Here is a 19,043-nt window from a genome sequence, read left to right on the forward strand (position 1 = left end):
CCACAATATGGAATCACTGAAATAGCTTATATTCAAAAATACCAAAATAAACTTGACAGCCAGAATATCAGTCTTAAACCTGTTAAAAAATTTAAAAGCTGGGGTTTTAAAATATGCAATACTCAATCTGTTACTATTTTGTAAAATTAATGGTGTGCAATTCCAAAGAAGAGACATTTAAGTGACTCCAATTTGAGATGATATAATAATATTCTTTCAAAGGCTCTAGCCAGTGTTGTCAAGGAGAGCAAATAATAATACAAAGGCCCATACAAATTATTCTCAGAGGCCTGACTGATCTTCAAGGTGAAATATTAGAAGTGACATTATGAAATACAAATAATGTGACTGAGAGCTCCTAATGTTCTGATATATGGCAATATGTTCTCATTCATTAAAGTCTAAGTTTAGTGCATTGACAGTTAACAACCTCAAGAAATAAGACATCTAATTCCAGTCTTAGTGAGATTCCCCTGCAATATCTTATATACATTCCAAAGAAAAATTTTCAAATCTGAATTTACCAATTCTCCCCACAATTCTAGCAGTCCCTATCTTGGTGAACAGAGCCATTATCAACTCAGATGCTCAGGTCAGTCAGAGATGAGCTATTTATGATAAAATCCAAATCCTGTCAATTCTCCCTTACAAATATCTCTCAGTGAGTGCTCTCTCCCTCGCTCCCTCCCTTCCTCTTCTGCCTCTTTCTCTCTCCCTCCCTCTCTCTCCCTTCCACCTTTTCTTTCTCTCTCTCTCTCTTCTCACCCCTCCATCCCTCCCTCCCTCTTTCATCCCCTCCCTACTGTCCTAACTCTAGTCTAAGCTATCATCTTTAGCCTGGACTTACACCTTCTTAAATGGTCAGCACGAACACCAACCCACCCCACCACCTTGTTCTTTACCAGTGCAGCCACAACACTTTCTGTTATTTGAACAGCTATGGTGGTACTCACCTGTGTAAACTTCTTCAAGAGCTTCCCATTGTTTTAGTGAACTTGGCCGTTATTACAAAGACAATTAAGTCTCTGCCTACCAATCTCATCTACTGCCACTTTTTCCCCCTTGTTCAACAGATTTAAACTGTATTTTATCTAGCTGTTTCTTTTACCTAGAACAAGCCTTTTCCCTCCCCTTACCTAGATCCTTTAGATCTCAACATTTGATTCTTTTATGTAATCTTCCCACCCAACTCCTCTGACTAGGTGAATGTTATCTGATAGTCTCCCATGTGCTCATTGTATTTGCAATGTGTTCCTTGTCTGGCTTCCCTATTAGAACATAAGCCACATGAAGACAGAGACACAATGTCTGTCAACCTCTTTTTCTTCATTATTGCAGATAAAAATTGTAAAATCTTCAAAAGCCCTGCTGCATTATTAAGCTATCATCTTTTCCTCCCCCATTCTTAAAATACTCGCAAGTTTCTTTCTTGAGAGTGACATAACAAAAACCAAAGACTCAGTAGTAAAAATCTTTGATGCCTCAATTTACTAAAAAGTCTGTATTCCACAAAGTGCCTAGGGTAGTACACTAAATTTCTTATAGGCACATAATATATATTTTTAAAATATTAAGTAAATAAGTGTCCTACTGTAATCCAATTGAAGAAGGTTTCTTCCTTCATTGAAGTTCCTTTACCCTAAATATTCAAGTGTTGTCTATTAAAATTCAAAAGAGTCACACTGATTTGTTTATAATATCCTTAAATGATTAGGCCAAATATGATTTCTAAGCTTCATATTGTATCTGTTAACACTTTAAAATCTGACTTTGGTTAAAAATATTATTTTGACAAGAACCCAGAGATGTAAACTGATTACATTACAAGATATATACTGCTAGTGAAACTGTTTTATATATAATATACTATTATATATAATATATTCATCATATTGGAATAGTCATCATATTGGAATATGAAAGGTTAAGAAAGCATTCCTTTTGATAGTAAAGTCTATATAGATACATCATAAAATATTCATAGGAATAACTATTTTCTACATAAAGTTCTTGAATGTCATTCTTTTATAGCCACCACTAGCTTTATATTCTAGAAAGTCTTATTTACTGAATTAGAAAATAATTAAAATTTAAAATATGTGATTATCTTTATTATCCAAAACTGGCATTTTCACTGGAGAGTCATTCAAATGGTGAGACTTACTTCATAGGTTTTATTTTTTAAGAACCTGGAGCCTATGGTACTTATGTGTATTTAAGTTAAGTTAGATTTTGAAGATTGTTCAAAGAGCTGTCTATTCCTCTACAATGTATGTTGCTTCCTTTACAAACAATGTCAATCAATTAAAAATTATACGCCTAAATCTGAGACAAGAAACTTTCTTAACAAATTCTATATTTTAAAGATGAAAACCTTTATCTTAAACAAAGGTTGTTTGAACAATTAAAATATATCATATTTTTATCAAGTAAAATATGGCTATTGCATAGCTGGATATTGTTTTAGGTATTAAGAAACCAAATTTGAATCCTATGCATTCTGAAAACATTTTCAGAATTATATTTTTAAAATGTATACTACAGGCTCAGTAACATATAAAATAACCAAACACATCTGAATTAGGCTTATTTGGCCAACTACAAGTTTCCTTAGATTTCGCTCCCCCTCCTAAATGATCAGAATATTGATCAGTTATAGGACTAAGGGCATTTTTAAAATTTAACTTAAAATATATCCTTGTGTGACTACCAATTTTACTAGTAAGTAAAACAAAGGTCTAAGGAAGTAATTCTTAAACTTTAGACTTACATCTGAATCATACAGAGGACTTATTATAATACAAATTGCCACATCTTATTTCCCACATTCTGATTCTCAGTTCTGCTCAAGTATTTACACGTCTAACAATCCCCTAGATCATGCTGATGCTATTGGTCTGGGGCCAACACCTTGAGAACCACTGGTTTAAGGAATCACCATGTTTTTCTGTCAGCACAAGTTAATTTTGACTGAATTTTTTAAAAAATATATAAAATGTATTAAGACATAGAAAATTTTACAGCCTACTTGAATATACATGTGTTCTTTTTAATTGCCTTGTTGCTGTAATTCTAAGTCCCCCAAATGTTCATTCTTTAAAACCAAGATAGATTACCTGTGTGAGGCATTATTCCAAATGGAAATAGAACTTTGTTAATCCTTCATATTGATTTGGGCATTGTGAGAAATAATTCCTTGATTTTCATAATAATTTCATTTTTTTCTTCTAAATATTGTAATCATACTATCACCCAAGGTATGTGGAACGTATATTTCAATCTATATTTATTTTATGTGGTTTTCCACATACATTTTTCCATTTTGTCATTATCCTTTTTGTAGAATTACTTGATAAAAGCCATTGGAAAAATGATGAGAAATATAAGAAAAGAGAACGAAAATAAATAAAATGATGTCTTTGATCTTATGCCTTTTCTTATCTTTCATGGTCTTATCATAGATACAGACCACATCTTTTAGAGAAGGATTCATACTGAGATACACAGGAGGTCTCTCAGGAGCCATATACTGTATTCACTAGTAGAGTGGCTTTATTTGTATTCCCAGCTAGTCCACCTGATATCTGAAATTTTTTTGCAGTTGCACTGTAGACCAATCAATAGTGTGATTTGATATCCATGGAGAGAAGGGGAACACCCTCTGATACTTCCTATTTTTAAACAACTAAAGTTGTTTTGTATTTCCTAAACCATATTGATCCATGAAGCTAATGATAGTTTTGCTAAAGCTCCCTTTTGTAAACTCTGTTACAGAGGAAACCTTAGAAAATTACAATTAACGGTAGGAAAAATGTTGGGAATCTTTTTTACCATGTAACTTTACTGCCAGCTCCTGCTATGCACAAAATAAAGAAAGACCCACCTGTTTCCCCCCCTGAGTTTGGATATGGCTGGACTGATACCCTGGCAATGAAGATGGCTTATATTTACATCTCCAGGGTGCTTTAACTCCCTCTCAACTAATTTGCCATTTTGTCCATTATGAGAATGAGCTATAATCGCTGAATTGGCATTGTCCCCAATTTTCCATTTTAGCAGAAATTTAAAATAAAGGTTAACACTATATAGGCTCAAGTGATGCCATCTGCCTTTCCATTTGGGGAAATGCACATAAAAATGGTTGGGGAGATGTTAGATATTTAATTAGAGGTAGACTATCAGTTTCCCCAATCTTCTCTATCTTGACACCTGCTGGGCCACACATAGAATACAGATAAGAATACAGAAAATGGCTCGTGAGCTCTGGTGGGAGAAATATTAAAATGAGGTTGGCCATTGAGCGTAACAAGTGTACATTTCCTTATTACATTAAACCAAAGACAAAAGTTTTCATAAATGCATGAGAACTCTTAGGACCGTACAATTTTAGTTCTCAGGAGAGTAATCTTATTACTTATATATGAATGAACCTAGATTTCTAAGCATATACATTTCTGAAACTATACAAAAATATTCATATTTAAAATGAAATTTAAAAATAGACGTCAACAACAGATATCTTACTTTTATCTTCCAATAAAATCCCTTACCTATGGATATACATATATGAGTAATTCTTTATTTATACTACTAAAAGACATGTCATTACTATTACAGCTTCAATGGGCCAGTAATGTTTATGGCAGACTTTCAAGAGAGTTGAGTGTGTAGTTTATTCAACTACTACACATATGCTTCTCTTACTATTCTATATCTATACCACTGTTTTGACTATGGCACAAAGGTAATGCGCATTTCAATAAAACAGCATGTTTGGGGATTAACGGGCTAATAAAAAGGACTTTAAAGGTGCATTAAATTAGAATTTAAGATGTCTCCTGCATTTGCAGTATAAATGCTAATAAAAATATAAATCTGTTATTAACTTTATGGCCATGCAAAAGTAATAAAAACTAAAAAATGTTGAAGATTTATCAGCACATATCTGTAAGATGGACAGAATAAGACAAAGTTGTAAAACAAAAGTGTTATGTTAGGGAGAAGAGAAAGTTTTAAGGGAGAGGTGAAGAGGAATTTATAGATATAAATGCAGATATAAATATAGATAGATATAGATACAGATACAGATATAGATATAGATACAGATATAGATATAGATACAGAGATAGATACGTATGTGCGCGCACACACACACACTTTGTTTCCTTAAAAAAATCAGTTTTATTTTGGCGCATAAGGCAACCTAGACTTGGAAAATTGTAATATTAAGGCCAAGAAAATATTTTCTATGCTTTAAATGACTGGGATATTAAGCTAGGAGATTCTGTTCCAGGGGCAATACTGTGTACCATGTTACTGTTTTCCTAATATAACAATAGAGATACCATTTGTGTCAAATATGTGCTGGCAGTACAACCAGGCTTGTTCATTAGGATCACACAATCTGTTAGCTGTTGCTTAATAATACGGTACCTATTCAGAATATCCACTGTATAAGTCATAATTGCACAGATCTAATTATTACATGTGGCTGGGAAATGTAAATGTTAATCCTCAGAGACAGTCAGCTCTGTTTTTAAATTAATATAATAATATCTGAAGGCTTCCAAAGACTTTATATTCAGATTTTAAAATAAAAGTGATAGTTCTCAAAAAGAATACCAAAATGATACACTTCCATCTATTTAGACATATGGAGAAAAAACAATTTTAGCTTTGGGAGTATAAGGACTCTAAATTATCAAGATAAAAAATAAAATATTATTTCTTTTTCACCTACAGAAGTCATATTCGGTTTGGATATACTACAATAAAAATGCATTAAAATTTAATATAGGAAGCCCAGGGTTTGCCCACACAATATTTTGAAAAGCTAAAAAATTACAGTACACTAAGTTGCAGTAAAATACAGATAAAATTTTATATAGTGTATATAGTACATAAAAATGTTTAGGTAAAATTTATCATAAACTGTAACAAGTAATTTTTTTTCATTATATGTATTACCAGAGTCCTCATTTGTCAGAATAGATTATAAATTTGGTAGCATAACTTATTTTCTTCTCCCTTCAAAAGTACCATTTTGCCAGTGTTTGAAAAGATTCTGAATAGCAATCTTGTAAGTTGCCTTGGACAGCTGACAATTACTCAAGATGCCACTTCTAAGAAAACCAAATAAAAAAGTATTCCCATATTCCAAAAAAAAAAAAAAGACTTGAAAAACATGCATTTCTTAATGTGCCATTAATAGTTTACAATATAAGTCAGATAGTCAAAATTTGATTTTTCTTATAATTTTTTAAGTAAGGCTATTTTTAATGTTAATCAAAGAGAATCTACAGCGTTTAAAAATAATTGTGGTTCTAGCAAAATGTGTAAATCATTTTGGGCTTCTTAATTTAGAAAACAAAGAGAAGTGGTTATAGTAGATAATAATTATCTGGGGCATAATTTCTGATATAGCAGAAGGATAATTCATAGGTTCATTATTATGTTTATGGACACTTTCTTTATAAAATAAAATAACATACATGTTTGACATACTTCAGACCTCACCTCTATGAATCATATTTTTAAAGTGTATTTCAAAAATTCATTTCAGAAATACTTAAGTCCCATATTGTAAGTAACAAAGGAATTATTAAACTGACCAGAACTAGAGAAACGCATGATTGAATAGGCTTGATTTCCTTAGTGGTAGTGTTTTTTCCTTTATGTCACAACTGAGAAGTAGGGGTAAGTCAGGGAAATGGAGAGTTGTGTTTTTTTCTTTGTTTGTTTTCTTGAAATCAATCATACATGCTCAGAGATATACATTTAAAAATAAAGTTATTGTGAAAGATATCAACGTCTAGAGAAACTGATGATTTGGCCTGAAAACTTTAAATGATGTAATACCATTTTACATTATATGAAAGGTAAGGAAAGAAGCAGGAGTCTCATAGAAATCCTAATTCTTATACAATAGTACGTGTTTCTGATCTGTCAAAATTTACATCGATTCAAGGGACTTCTTTCATAATATCTTAAATGAAATAGTGCAGCTTCTTTTTAACTTCAAGTTCGGATTATTACCTAAATTAATAATCATAATAGCTAAATTAAGTGCTGAATATGTATGTGCCAAGTATTTTATTAAGTGATTTCTATATACCAGTCTAAAATCCCTTACCTAAAATCCTTGGAACCAGATATTGTTAGGATTTAGATAGGTAATTCAGCCCATATACTATATGTCAATAGTATATAGTATATGCACCTCAACCATTGTGGCACCAGGGACTGATGGTCCTATGAGAATGATGCCTGATGATCTGAGGTAGAGATGAGGCGGTGATGCTAGTGCTGGGGAGCGGCTGCAAATACAGTTAAAACTTCGCTCACTAGCCAGCCGACCACCTCCTTCTGTGCGGCTCTGTTCCTAATAGGCCATGGACCTATACCTTCTGTGGTCTGGGGGCTGGGAACCCTTGCTATATACTATGCATTGTCTCACCTGGGTTAGCAGCACCCCATGTTCTATCACTTTAATAATTCACAGTAAGACACGGGAAGTCACAATAAGTGGAATTGATAAAGAATAAAAAGAGTCTCAACTCAGTTTAGGTAAGGTTTTTTGCTAAATGAATTTTCGAGCCAACTTAAAAAAGTAAACTGTGAGCTTTGAGAGCTTTGTGAATTTGGGAATTGTGGATAAATGACTGTGGACAGGTTTTCTCATTTAATCCTAACCACACACCTATGAGACAGGTAATGTGATTACCATTTTATATACAAGGGGACTGAGGTTTAACACTGATAAATATCTCACCCAAAATTATATGGCTAGTACCATAAATGCAGAGCATAAATTTCAACCCAAGCATTCTTTCTATAGGGCCTAGAATTACCTGGAGGATTGTCCATAATAAGTCTGACAGTCTCACAGTCGCCACTGTGTCTTTACTCCAGATTTGTATTGCCTTTTTTGTTTGTTTAAAGCCATTTCTCATTTTAAAAGATTGAATTAGAAGTTTATGTTTACTGAAAGCCCTAAAATTATATAGCTAAGTATGTTTTTCTAAGTGTCTGTAGAAAAGTGGGTTAAGGGGAATACTTTAAGTATCATATTATTTTTCTTAAATTCTAACTTGAAAAAAATTTTAAATTTACTACTATGATAAAAAAATATTGAGTAAAGTGAGAAAATATAAATTTGATAGATAAATTTAAAACTTTTACTTCTACATATTTAAGATAGCTGCCCTCAGGATCCAAACTATAAAGCTTTGTAATGAATAAGACATTTGATAAGGGGACTCTAGACCCAAGTCATAATAATACATCATAACATAAAAAACAGTGCTCACATAAGAATGTTGACTTTATAGAAAAAAAATCTCTTATTAAAAGGAACAACTCTCAATACTACAGAGATTAACTGAAGATAGTAAACAGTACCTTTCATAAAATGGTTCATTTTTTAATGGATAAGATTTTTATGCAAAATATACATAAAATTTACCATTATAATCATTTTTTGCCACACAGTTCAGTGACATTAAGTATATTCGCAATGTTGTGCGACCGTCACCACCATCCATTTCCAGAACTGTTTCATCTTCTCAAACTGAAACTCTGTATCCATTAAGCGATAACTCCCCACTGCCTCATCCCCCCATTCCTGGCAACTACCATTCTATTTTCAGTCTCTATAAATGTGACTACACTAGATACTTCATATAAGTGGAATCATACAATGTTTGTTGTTTTGTAACTGACTTATTTCACTTAGCATAATGTTTTCAATGGTTCATCAATGTCATTTCATGGGTCAGAATTTGAGTCACTTTTAAAACTGAATAATATTTCATCGTCTCTCTCTATATACCACATATTGTTTATCAGTCCAACCATAGATGGTCATTGGAGATTCATTCACCTCTTGGCTATTGTGAATAATGCTGCTATCGACATTATTGTACAAATATTTGTTCCAATTCCTTTGGGCACATTCGCCAAAGTGGAATTATCACATGATAATTCTATGTTTAATTTTTTGAGGAACCACCATATTGTTTTCCACATTAGCTACAGCATTTTACACACCTACCAGAAATACAGTTTCCAACTTCTCCGCGTCCTCACCAATGTGTGTTAGAAATGTTTGAATTTTATAATTTCACATTATCCAGGAACTCCAAACTATTTATAACTATTAACTCATTACTAATCACAGACAAGTATTTTAATTTTATGTTTACTTTCCTAAACATTGTTCCTTTCGTAACTTTTTTAAATGTCCAATGTATTACAGTGTCTATTACATTAAGGCAATGGAAGAAGCTCCTTAAAATTTGAAAGAATGAATGAACCTCATTAGAGACTGTATATATTATATGGATAGGCCTAAGTAATTTACTCAGATCCCAGAATTCTTTAATAGGATTTGAAATGGTTACATAACAAACTTTGGAGACTCTAGTGCTTACAAGCCTCATGCTTATGGTCAGAGAGGAGGAAAAAACACCTAAACCCAAATTATTCATGCTAGATGGCTTTCTTAAGCTATCTGCCAGTGTATACACAGATAATTGTTAAGGTCATAAAGCATTATAGAGAGGCTGGCCTACCTTCTTGAGACTAGCCTTATCTGAGTCAACAGCTATACATCAAGCATGTAGGTTTCCTCAACACCGTTGGTGAAAATGCTAACCAGAAACTTTAAATTTTTAAATTATTAGGGATGAAGGATTAGCACACCACCCGCCAACACATTTTTCTTAAATCTAAAAGCATAAAATCTTTATTGATTTTCTGGTCTGAGATATTCCAGGGACAGCCAACAAACCAATCAGAATTCACTGAACATCAGTCTGATCTATGTCCCTGGCATGAAGTTAGTCCAGTGAAGTAAGAAAAGATGTAAGTTGACATCAGGAATGTAGCTAAATAGTAATTCATGTATTTAAACTATCTGCAGCATTCTAAGGTAACAGGTGACTGGAACTGAAGCGTTGGTAGCAAAATGAACAAAAATTATTGAAGATCCTTGGAATTTTGGACTTCTCTTGTTTAAAAGTCTATAAAAGGCCATGACAGCTGGTGATTATAGAACATTAATTCACTTCAGAAATTGTGATGATCTGTTTAACGAAGACCTCCTTTTTCCGGATAACATATAAAAGATCTGTTTAATTTCATTCTACCTTAGAGAGATTAATCTACCTAGATATACTCAGTATCAAAACACCAATCACATTATGTACATAAGGGAAAAAATTGTGTAGACAAATAAAAAAGTCATATATGTAAACTGTTATCCCAAGGCTGTCTTAAAGTCTTTCCTATCATTTGGTTTTAAATATATTGTTAGAGAAAAATTTCAACTTTTTCATCTGAAAATTTCTGTGAAATTTTTCAGAAAGTTAAAATGGAAAAAAATAAAACTATAAATCCTACTGGTTATTTTTATTTATAGTATGAATAACTTTCAGTTCTACTTAATTAGGAAGTTATATTAAAAATAGTCCCATATTATAGAGTTACTATAAGGCTTAGTAGACACACTAATATTTGCAAAGATTTTGGAACATTGTTTGGCTTAAAAGTGTTTTACCCAAGAAATATAATGGTGCTAATGAGGTCAACTGGCTAGCAACTTTGCAATACTTATTGGCCAAAAAGAGTACTTTGGAGTTAGAAGCAACTCAGATTCAAAACTGATTATGAGTCACTAATATTCTCTTTTTAAAAGAGAACATTGTTTGTACATTTCCTCTATAGGAAAATCCAAGGGCGATACTTTCACTAAAGATAATTTAGGGGTGGTAACTAATTAGTATCACACGACTAATGAATTAACGTTTCACATACCTATAATTAGGAAGTGTTTAATATGGTCTGCACCAGAGTGTTTTTATAAGTCTGGCCTGATGAATCAGTCAGTAGGGTAGCATTTGTTTCCAGCTTAGAAAATAGCATTTAAAAATGTGTTTCCAGGAAGAATTTGCAAGAATGTCAACTCCATTGAATTCAAGTTTGAAGAAAAACCAACAATTTAGATGCATACACCTTACATGGATTTTTTTCCCCTCAGAATTAGTCAATTAGATATTGGGGAAGTTCATTTAAGATTTAACTCCCCAAGCTTTCCTTCTTTTATAACTTTCCATGAAGTTTAATTACCCTATATTTGTTGATTATTTTCCCACTTTCCTATGAACATATTAGCATGCAACGATAACTATGTTAAATTAACTTTAAAAAACATAAAATCAGTGAAGCATGCTGTTTTCCTCTTTACACTACATGAAATCTGCTCTAAGTATATTAGAATATTTTAACAGATTATGGGAGTTTTTAGTTTAGCCCCAATTTTAACACAGCTTGGGCTGATTGAACCTGTTGAGTGGTGCCTGTGGTTCTCTGTATGACGTTCTGGACTATTGTTATAAGGTGTATCCAGGACAGATTTAATTTTTTCACTCTTGATTTAGTCAGCAAATATTTTCAGAAGTGGTGAGAAGAATATAAGACTCTTAACTGGCTTGGATTTTTATCTCTAATGTTCTTACAGTAATATTGCTTTATTCATAAGATAACTATATCAAAATATTTCCTTCATTAAAAAAGTATACTAGAATTACTGAAGCACATTCTATTTTTTAAAATTCATCTAAAGGGAATTATTTTTCTTATCCTTCATTCATTTTATACTCTCTGAAACCATGCTAGCCCAAAGTATAGTATCTTCCAATGGATCTCCCTCCCTATATTTTTGATTTGCTGTCTAGAAAGCAGTAGTTTATTGATATTCCATAGAATATCATGTCTTTATGTTGCCTAATTTGTGGAACTGTTATATATATATGATATATTTACAATCACACATACTTACAACTATCTTTTTATTGTGTTGACATTTATCATGTTTGGGTATGTATGCATATGTGTGTATGAGTGTGAATCAGAGAAAAAGTGGGGGAATAGAGAAGAGAATGATCATGAGGAATGGTTCTACACTATTCACTCAAGAGATGTTTGTCAAAGGATACTAACAAGGTCACTAAGCTAAAATTGCAGTATAAGTTGCATTTGAAATGTGATAAACCCATTTAAATAAATATTGCATTCTACCTCTCTTCCTTTAAATAGGCATTTAATTTATTTAAAATGGTAGTGCTAACTTTTTTCAGTGATGTTAATTTTCATTGGTTTGATCAAAAGTACATATTTTCATTTGTTCATTCAGTCATTTATTTAATAAATGTTTATTGAGAATCTTCTATGGATCATTCATGTAATAGGCAATAAAGGTATGTTTGATGATGAAATATTTAAATATATGTATTAAGTTAATCTTAACAATACCATACAGATCAATGAAATGAGACAATATCAGTAAGGCTGCCTTCACTATAGGCTAGATATCTGATAAAAATCTGATTATGAAACATGGAGCAGGCATTCATTTTTTAAAAATGAATAATCAGTTAAGTAAAATATTAGTTAAAACTATTGGTTTTATGCGAAATAACTTCTGGTAAACTTTTATACATCAGCTAATTATATTAATAGTATTATGTTTATTAATAAGAAGACTAATTTTATATAACATAGTTCATATAAATTATTTCATTCATTATTTACATAAATGTTTTTATAAATTATTGAGCATTAACTGTATGACAGACACAGATGATACAACTGTCGAACAAAATATTTTAAAAATCTCCATTCTTAAGGAGCTTAATCTAGATAAACTGACAATAAAGATAAGTATGCATATTTTTTAGTAATATATACTAAGAAGAAAAAATAATGAGAAAAGTGGGATATGGATTGAAATTTTTGATATAGAGGTTTCACTGAGAAAGTAGCTTTTCAGTAAAAACCACGTGAAAACCAATGTGAACACTCATGAAAACAACAAACTAGTAGTTAAAACCCTTGCTAAAATCTCTGAGCCGAAACACGTTGTTCATTCAATTCAATCTCTGTCCATTTCTCATCTGCTTGGAAAGAGATAATAAATCACTAATAAACCACTTAGATATTTCTGAACTTTATATGTTACTCGGATTGAAGAAATATATTATTATCTGCATCTCCAATTCTGCCTACTATCAGAAGTAAAAGTGAATTTGGGAAAAGGAAGAAATGCTTTCCAAATAAATGACTAGTGACATTCACAAGGTAAATCATATTTTCAAAGATTATTTGATTGATTTTTTATCTTTTTTAGTATTTACACATTATCTCACTTATCAAGTTAGTCAAACTTAAATCTCTAAAATTACATCATCAACATAAAGCATCAAAGCATTTAATTTTAATATTATATATGGTAATCTGTAAAATCTATTCAGATCTATTTTGTAAAATAAGTTAGCAGCTGTTTTTACGATAAAGATTTATCTTGTCTTTGGAACATTTTATCCTCTGATTACTAAGAATTATATTATTGCTAGGGCAAATTATTTTTCATATTAATAATTGGAAACTGGCTTTTTAATGAAGTAAAAGATTGTATTTATTTATTATTTTACAAAATACTCAACAAATAAATGCCATTTTCATTCTGTTTGGCTGTGCATGTATAAAGAATTGTGAATCTCAACAAATGGCTCCTTCAAATATCAGTATATGTGCTTGGCTTTTAGAGATAACATCAACATCCAATGGAAACACAATTCTAAAACTTTTTCTCTCTCTCAGGTTATTACTGATTTGTAAAATTTTACACAAATTAGGTTGCCCAGCATCCGTATTTTTCATTCCTTCTTTTATTTCTAGCCAAAGTAGAAAAAAATAAACCTAGTAATTCTCTCTTAGTCAATGACAGAAAATCATTTTATAATACAATATGTAAGCTATTGCAAACAATTTATCTTTTAAAACATAATTTTACCCTGTTAGTGAAAATTGTGCCATTTACCTTCTGAATTAGAAAAAGAATCTCAAATATTGAAATTTAAGTTGATGCTTGCAAACCAACTCTATTCAACTACTAAATACCATATCTTATTTGTCATAAGTATTTGTTACATGTCAATACTAAATTCAGTATATTCTCTATGTGGTAGGGTCTTAAAGAAAGAAGCAGATCAATAGTAACATGAATCAGAGAGATAAAGTAGGAATACCCAGGTACCCAAAAGACATCAATAATCACTTTTTCCAAGCAAAATATGTGGTTAGAATTTTTTGAAACTGAGTTGGTTATTTACCATTTTAATCTGATGTCAGAAGCATTTGTTACAGAGCTTTCTGAGTAGCACTCTTAAAGCTCAGAAGGAAAGAGTGTTCAGGTTTCTTCAAATATCCTACCATGCGGGAGAGAATTTCCTCTTGCAAGTCCTTACCACACCCCAGATAATATTTTATAGTCAGTGGTTCTGATTTCTTATAATTTTGTTGTTTACAATGCTTTTTGCAAGTTCATCCACTTTTTGTGTGGCCCTGATTCCACTGACCTGTTTTATTCTATGACTGTCAGTGTAACCCTGGCTAGTTATCTCACACCTATCTATCCTGTATGCCAGACACTGTAACATATCACCTAGCACAGAGTCTGACACAAGCCAGGGAGGGAGCCCTTTGGAGGCAGTCAAATAATGCTTGAGAGAGTGCTATCACTAGATCAAATTGTCTGAGTTCAAATCCTAGAATTTCCCTTCTAGCTCTATCACTTTAAGCAAATTACATATGTTTATAATTGTTTTTAATGTTTATTACTATTGCATGGAAATAAATGAGGCGATACATATATTTAGCAGTGAGTTCTTTATGTAAAATATTATTGTTATATATATTAAAATTTAAAAAAATAACTGGGGATGACATTTAGACACATGAACTAAGAACTGTCTCAATCTGTTTTATTTTTAAAAGTTCTCTTTTACAATTGACTGTTTGGGAGAAGATATTCACTAATGATATATCTGATAAGAGGTTAATATCCAAAATTTATAAAGAACTTATACAACTCAACAACAAAAAATAAATAAATAATCCAATTAAAAAATGGGCAGAAGACCTGAACAGATACTTCTCTAAAAAGGAAATACAGATGGCTAATAGACATATCAAAAGATGCTCAAGGTCACTAAACATCAGAGAAATGCAAATTAAAACCACGATGAGATATCACCTCACACCTGTCAGAATGGCTATAATCAATAAATCAAAAAGCAGCAAGTGTTGGCGAGGATGCGGATTAAAGGGAATCTTCATATATTGTTGGTGGGACTGCAAATTGGTACAGCTGCTATGAAAAACAGTATGGAGATTTCTCAAAAAATTAAAAATGGATACACTTTTTGACCCAGCAACTGAACTTCTGAGTATTTATCCAAAGAAAATCAAAATAATAATTCATAAAGGTCTATGCATTCCAACATTCATGGCAGCACAATTTACAATAGCTAAGATATGGAAGTACCCTAAATACTCATCAACAGTCAATTGGATAAAGAAGTTATGGTTCATATATACAATGGAATATTACTCAACCATTAAAAAAAATAAAATCCTACCATTTTCGATGACATGAATGGACTTAGAGGTTATTATGCTGAGTAAAATAAGTCAGAGAGAAAGATAAATACCATATGATTTCACTTATATGCAGTATCTAAGGAACAAAAAGAACAAACTAATCAAAAACAGACTAACAAATATAGTGGACAGTTTGGTGATGGACAAAGGAGAGGGAGGTTGGGGTGCTAGAAGAATGGGGTGAAGTGTTAAAGAAATACAAATGAGTAGTTGATAGTTGGTCACGGGAATGGGGAGCACAGCAGAGGGAATACAGTTAGCATTAATATAATTGCTAGGTGGAGGACCAGAAGAGAGAGGGAGCAACTGGGGGATCATTTTATGAACTATGTAGATGTCTAACCAATGTACTGTATACTTGAAACTAATTTAAATAAATATATTTTTAAAAGTTCTCTTTTATCATAGTTTTAAGGAATCATAAGTAGCGTGATCGTAAATTCTATGTATTTCAAGTCACCATGTCTTCTTCTGATAAATACTGAAAAAATCTTTTAACAAGTTTTCAGAAGTATGATTAAGTAAAGCAGTATTTATAAATCCCTATTCTGTATGAATTTCTAAACTGGAATTGGATAGAATATGTTTATACATATTCTAGAAAAATTATCTTCTAAAATTCTTTCATTTTGTTCCTATTAAAATGATCAGTGATGGTATAATAAAACTTTTGTCAAGTATAAGACTGTCATAAAAAAAAAAATCCTTGTGGTAAGAGCTAGAATAAGAGAAATATAGCCAGTTCAGTCACATTAAAGAAATAAAAGAAAGTGGAGTCAATATGAATAATGACAGTAGATCATAATCTATATTAAAAATACTTTTTCAACTAATGGAATTATCTATGTGTTTTCCAGTGAATAATGCTATGTATTTGAAAATAGTAATATCTGTTCTTATATGCTAATATATGAAAGAAGGGGAATTAATGTGTCTTTAACTATGTGCTATAAAACATATTAATATGAACTCAAAAAACAATGAAACATTATTTCAACTGAAGTGAAATCAGATCTAAGTTTATTAATGTTATTCGATGCTACATTAAAAATAGGCTATTAATAACAAGTATAAGAACTGAAACATTTTTTAGGGATTATTTGGGATAAGATTTCTTACACATAATGCCATAAACAAATTGCATAGTTAGGTTTGCAATTTATTTCTTTTATGATCTTGGACAAGTTACTTGAACTCTCTATATCAATCTCCTATATAAAATAAAGTCTATGGCCATGCCACCCTGATGCTACGACCATGACCATGTCACCATGAACAAGCTCGATCCCGTCTGATCTCGGAAGCTAACCAGGGTCAGGCCTGGTTAGTACTTGGATGGGAGACCACCTAGGAAGACCAGGTGCTGTAGGCAAAAAATAAAAAAATAAGGAATTGTAAGCTGACAAGGTCCTTGCAATCAGTGAGGTCAACCAAGAGTTGCCTCGCCTAAAGAATAAAAAAATAAAATAAAATAAACTTTTGCCTACTTTAGAGGAGATAGAATTTTACATAATAGAGATCATCTCCTTATGAATTTACACTAGGATCTAACTTTGTGTTATAAAATGAAATGTAATTTCCCTTTCTTCATCTTGCCATTCTTTTCTAAGAAGTATATAAGCTCACAAGTAAGTTTTTCTTTTTTTCTTTTTAAGTTTTTCTTTTTATGACCTTTAAACAATTAGATAAAAGATTAAATCAGACTGTACCAATTAAAGTCATACACTTTTTTAAGAATTTACTTTTACAGGTTAATGTATATTATTGTGAATAATACTGCATGAAAAGTAGCTGCTTGAACAAAGGATTTAAATATTTTCTTATTTTATTTCTATATGAACTCTTTATCTTAGGATTTATCTGCTCTTTATTTAAGGAATATTTATGAAGCTTAAAAACAGAAAAAAGTACTGACTGCTGATGAGTCTCTCGTACATGCCAGGCATGTTTTCATTTTATAGTCTTCATCTGCTGTTCCCTCTGCCTGGATCATATTTCCCTCTCACAACTGCATGACCAATTTTTTCTTGCTTTTGGTTTTTACTCAAAAGCCACTTTCTCAGTGAAGTTTCCACATGTCATCTTGTCTAAAAGGTCAACCCATATCCTTCCCTCATTGTTTTTTTTTCCCCCTTAGTACATATTACTATAACATATACAATGTGCTTTCTTATCTTTGAGGAAGATTTCATAGAAGAAAAGACACTTTGATAAAGGAGAGACATATTTTGAAATATATAAAAATGGCTAAGGCCAGAGCTTATATTGGAATAGGATACAACTGAGATTTAAAACCAGAGGAAGAAAATTATGATGATATGAAACTTCACTAGTCTTGAAATGCAACATAAGAACGATGGATTTCGAGATCTTGAGGATGTTAACAGATGATCAGATGTAGTGTGAAATCAAAACACTAAGGAGACAAGCTTTACTGCTTACTGAATTTATCAGGGAAAGAGATAGACACTTTAAAATAGAAACTGCCAAAATATGCCAATAACAATGGCATCACTTTAAACAATCTTATAACACTTCTGGCATTGGCTTTAAATAGATAACAACTCATCTAAAAGAGAAAAAAAATGTACCTAACCTATTTCATAATTTCTCAATTAAATAAAAAAAGACCTTTATTTATGTAATTAAGTATATAGCTAAAGGATATTTTCTTTCATTCTTTTATACTTTCAGGAAACTATGCAAATAGAGTTTCAAAAAATTAACTCAAAAAATACTCTCCTGATGTAACTTCTCTGTATTTTAGTGGGTTGAATTTAAACCCACTTGTATATCAGAATATACAAAAAAAAAAAATTAAATCTTTCCATTTTCTCAACTGTGATACCCTCTGTCTATATTGGAGAATTTCTGACACCATAATTTCTTTACATGAAGATTCAGAATCCTTTCTATGGAAATAAAATTGATATCACAGACACTTGAAATGTCCGATGTAGAAGTCTTCTTTGTAGCTGAATTTTCTGCATATGAAACATTCTCCATATTTAGAAGCAACTGAAGCTACGTAATAAGACACTAATCATAACTGTTTTAAAATGCGTATTACATCTTAGATACATTTTTCATCTCAGTATATATATTTATTTGATATCAAAAGAAATTAAGTTATAAAATTAGTATGACAATTACACGCTGAATATATTTTGGCCAAATTTTAATATAACTTTTGTCTGTGCTACTACCTTAGAGAAAACAGTATCTTATGACTTTTCTCAACGTTCTACATACAGTAGGTTCTTTTTACCCATCTATTTTCAGAGATGTAACTGAGGTTCAGAGAGTACATGCTACTATTATAACCACTTGGGTTTAAATTCTGACTTTCTCACTTATTAGTGGTGATATGGACTGAACTGAGTCTCCCAAATATTCATATGTTGAAGCCCTAACCCCCAATGTGACTATATTTGAATATAGGGCCTATAAGGAGTATAAGGAAGTAATTAGATTAAATGCGGTCATACGGATGGGGCCTTGATCCATAGGATTAGTGTCCTTATTAGAAGAAACATCAGAGA

The 19,043-nt window shown here is 31.5% G+C and overlaps 1 protein-coding gene and 1 pseudogene across 3 annotated transcripts in view; one reads left to right on the forward strand and one right to left on the reverse strand.

Annotated features, from left to right (window-relative positions):
- LOC120587606 (receptor tyrosine-protein kinase erbB-4) overlaps positions 1 to 19,043 on the reverse strand; it is a 767,195-nt gene that overhangs the window by 448,580 nt on the left and 299,572 nt on the right. The window lies entirely within an intron of this gene.
- LOC120587829 (uncharacterized) lies at positions 16,755 to 16,873 on the forward strand (annotated as a pseudogene).

The sequence above is a fragment of the Pteropus medius genome, unplaced genomic scaffold (genome assembly GCF_902729225.1).
Source record: "Pteropus medius unplaced genomic scaffold, Ma_sr-lr_union100, whole genome shotgun sequence".
In the NCBI taxonomy this organism is placed as follows: domain Eukaryota; kingdom Metazoa; phylum Chordata; class Mammalia; order Chiroptera; family Pteropodidae; genus Pteropus; species Pteropus medius.